Here is a 4,458-nt window from a genome sequence, read left to right as displayed (position 1 = left end):
GCTGCACCTGAGGCTCATCGTTAATTAGCGCTGGATAAAGCCTCCCTCCACCTGTGCTCCAGCGCCAGTGGATTGGTCCTCCACTCCAGCCAGTTGTCTTCGGAAACTGTTTGCTAGGAGAAGTCTCGTTTTGTTTCAATTGTTCTTTTGTCTGCGTTTATATCAGAGCCTTCCCGTTGGAGTGACACCTCCTGGACCCAGCCTTCTGCAGCCAAGCTCCAGCCACAGCAGCTCTGACTCCTGGTCCCTTTGGAAACCTCTCCTGGAAAAACCTTCCCTCACTCAACAACCCTCACGTGCTTCCTGGTGTCCACCGTTTTCCCCACAGCCACCAATAAATCCTTTTTGTTTCAAACCGAACCCCTCTGTTGCATTTTTGGATTCCGCCCAGGCTGAAATCATAGCAGGTTTCTTGCCACCCACCAAATACTGATTCTTTTGGAAGGTTTCTGTCTTTTTCTTTTCTTTTTTTTTTTTGATGTCCACTAACTCCACTTTAACTTCTAAATGATCCACTGTGTTTACCATCGAGCTGCTAAATTGCTGGTCTGCCATTTAATTTTTGTTTGTCTGAGCTTTTTCACCAAAACTTACTGCTTTCTGCATCTGGAAATGTGCCTGCTGGCAGTGGTAGGGGTGAATCAGAGTACGAGGGTATTGCACTGTGAAATCAAAATAATGAGCTCAGAGCTGATAAAATACTATAATAATAGTAATAATAATGAAAATCAAAAAAAAAAAAAAAGGGAATGGACTACAGAGTAAGGCCAAGTCATAGAAGAAGCATCATGGCTTGACATGGAACAGTGTTGCACAAGGGGATTTGTGACCATCTAACGGTGTCTGAAAGTTGCAGCAGTATGTAAGAGGTATAGAGTGAGCCATAGTGCCAGTAATTATAGCTGCAGTGATCGTCCTCCTAAAGTGATTGCAACAGACCGTGTGCTACTTTCACAATCTACCGTACAGACAGACAAGACAAGCGTAGACAATGTGAAAAATATTATATAACATCAACCGTATGGATGGCACCTAAGAAAAAAAAACATCACTTGCTCTTTGGCCCACAACTGCAAGATGAAACCTTCTTGCTTAAGAACATGGAAAGATGCCAGATGAATTTTTGTAGCTCATTCTTTGATCAGATAAGATAAATGTGTCGAGCTCCCATACGGTTCAGCGTGTTTGGCACAGGTCAGGACTAATGCATTAATAAAGCAAAGAGGTGGGAGTGTGATGATATAAACCTGCATGAGTGCAGCAGATGTTGGGGAGATGACATCTATAGATGACACTATGAACGGCTGTGGTCTCAACAGTGGCTGACATGATGACTCCCAGTCTGCAGATGTTGGGCAGAAGATAAATATTCCGGCATGATATCGATCAAAACCACACTGCCAATATCAAATAATGATTTCTAAAGAAAAACTATGACCTTGGTAAGCATATCGTCTGACATTAATCCAATACAAGGTATTTTAAAGAGAAAGGTAGAGCAACACAACCCCTCCAGTAAAAAACAGTTGGTAAAAGCAGCGTCTAAAGAATGTAAGAAGAAAGAAACATCTAGAAATGTAGCATCCCTCAAACCAAGGAGGAACGAATCTGTCATTGAAAAAATAAATGATTTCAGTCTCATTGCTGAAAGATCTACTGACATTTGCTGCACCTCTCTGTAATTTCAATATTGTAAATTTAAACAGTTCAAAGTAATGCAGTTATTGAAAGGTGATAGAATTTTGAATTATTTGGCATTTTAGAAACTGCTGATGGGTGTATGAATCCAAAGAGTTAGGAGATGACTGAAAGAAGTTTTGAGGGAAAAATCAGCATTTGCTGGAGCTGTTAAGAACTCACAGACATCTGAAATGTGAGCCTGAAAGGAGCCAAACATCACTGGCTTCATGTAAAACAATGTGTAGGGTAAGAACTTCATCTCAAAAGTAATTAAATGTTTCTAATAAATGTAGTGAAGTAGAAAGTACAAATGTTTACCTCTGAAATGTGGTGGAGTGGAAGCATGACGTATCATAAAAGAGAAATATTAAAGTAATGAACCTCAAAACTGCACTTAAGAGTAAATGTACTTAGTTACTTTCCACCACTGTTCAGATCGTGGTCTTAGAATTATGATTAGACGAGTATATTTACTAAGAACACACAAGCTGTTGTGGGAGGACAGCTGTTCTTCCTGCAACTATTCATCGATACAACCTCGAACACACCGCAACACATTGTCATTCTGTTATCCCGACAATCTCAACATCAGGCACAATACACCGTCACTCACTGTGTACGGGAGCTTTTCTTTATTCGTCTAAATACAGCCGAGGTGATGACATAAAGATTGCAGGACCGGTATGTGCCCAATTATGAGCTGTTGCTGAAAACTGTCAATTAGGATGTGATGACTGAAATTTTGTCGCTAAAACACCACGACTGCACTTTTAAATCACTATCACCTCTAAAAAAAAAAAAGGAAAAAAAAGGCCCCTCGGTCTTTTCGTGCAGCTCAGTCTAAGTAAAGGTTTCTACTGAGGAGCTGAACTGAGTCACAGCCTGTTGGGCCTCTGCTGAAGTTCAGTCGTGGAAGATGGGAGGGAAAAATGACAGTTAAAAACCACTCTGGGAAATTTTCCACAGAAAAGTAGACGCGTTGCCTCCGTACGGACACTCACACTCACATTTAGTCTATTCATAGCTCAGTAATTCTAGATCCTGAGCGTCACATTTTAAATAAATTAAAATGTCTTTCTTTCCGTTATGATGAGAATTATTCCAGCATTGATACGATTTCATCCACAGAGAAGCTAATTAAAGCTTTTAACACTGAGATCCAGAACTGTCAGCAAAGTCTCTAAACATTCAGCTTTAGTTAGAAATCACCTTCTGTTCGATGCAAATCACACCAATTAATTCAGTTTGCCTTGATCTATTGAAAAGCATTTCTTCTGTATCAGAATCCGTTCTGTGAATATCTCATTCACACAAAACTGAAGGCAGGATAAAGGGCTTATTTCCTCTCTTGCCTGTCTGGTGGCTGACGGCTGTCGCCATGGCGATTTGGAATAAATAAGAAGTACTGTGCATGAAAATGTCCCGAAGACAGTCGCAGAAACCCATCCAAAAATGGATTTCCTTCTCAGTACAGTAACAATTCTGGATCAGTCCTAAATGAACTTCCTTTTTTTTCTTCCCCCTGACGTCAGGCTCAGCGTGATCACCCAGACAGAAGCTGTGATGTCCAGGAGTGAGCACGGTTGTTACATCAATGAAAAAAACACATCAAACTGTCAAGTCTAGAGCCGCTCAGGTCCAACAGCCACTGCTGGAATGTGAGGGGGTGTCACTGTTGTCAAAACAATGATTGAACTGTTTGGGAGTTACTAAGATTTTCAGGCCTCGGTTTCTGATGACCAGCAGGAAAAATTCAGAAAAAGGAGTAACAGAATCCTCTTTAGCTGGTGTTCTTTTTCTTCTCTCTGTTGGCCTCGCATGTCAGGTTTTAACCCTCCTGCTCACACAGATTCTAGGCCCCCATGAACGCAAGGATTGTGTTCTGATGCATTTGCATGAAAGCAAACAGCACTGACAGGTAATGGTCAGGTTTTAGGCAAAACAGAAACAGTCACTGAACTGGTTGGATGTGGCAGGGGATGTTTGTCAGCAGGATGTCAGATGGCTCATTTAACGTAGCAGTGTCTGATACATGCAGCCAGAAACCACAACAAGAAATGAAAACATCACATTGCTCCAATAGCACCACAGTGATTAAACTTTAATTCTTTTCCATCACAACAGAGACAATTTTAAGAGCCAGAGCATCGTACTTCTCGTCACTGCAGCATTTTAAATGTCCACAACTGCGATAGTTCAAAGTTAAGCAAAGTGCAAAGCCTCCCCTGTTCCCTGTATTGTGCCGATATTTTAAAAAAAAATCTTCAGACAATCTTAATTATTGTGCATAAAGAATTATTTTGGTGATTGAGGCAAACTGAAAGCAGAGGTTCAGGCCCAGAAACCTGCTGGACTCCTCCTGAAACAAGCAGCAAGAGTGAAGAAGCTCTTTGGCCCCACAGATTTCTTTGCCTGCACTGCCCCCTAGTGGCGTTTGAATAAAAATGTTTGACACCACAGTGTGGTCAGACTGTGGACAGAAGTTCCACACTTCCCTTTGCGGTCTAAGCCAATGCTGTATAAAAGTGGTTTCCAATCTCAGTGATCAAGACCTTTTCAACAAGTTCAAAATTATTAACAAGATAGGAAAGAAGACCAAACATTTTTTTGCTGTATTTTTTCAATTCCTAAGGCAATCTTTGTTATTTTCCTGTGACATCCTGGAGCATCAGTTTTAATTGAACTGTTTATAGCTTCTACACATATAAATAAGGTGCCCTGAGCTACCATTGCTTGGCTGTAAGTCATTACGATATAACAAGGTTGGGATCAGGTACT

The sequence above is a fragment of the Stegastes partitus genome, unplaced genomic scaffold (assembly GCF_000690725.1).
Source record: "Stegastes partitus isolate 25-593 unplaced genomic scaffold, Stegastes_partitus-1.0.2 Scaffold1094, whole genome shotgun sequence".
NCBI classification, from domain to species: Eukaryota; Metazoa; Chordata; class Actinopteri; family Pomacentridae; genus Stegastes; species Stegastes partitus.
Note: the sequence above shows the minus strand (reverse complement) of the source record.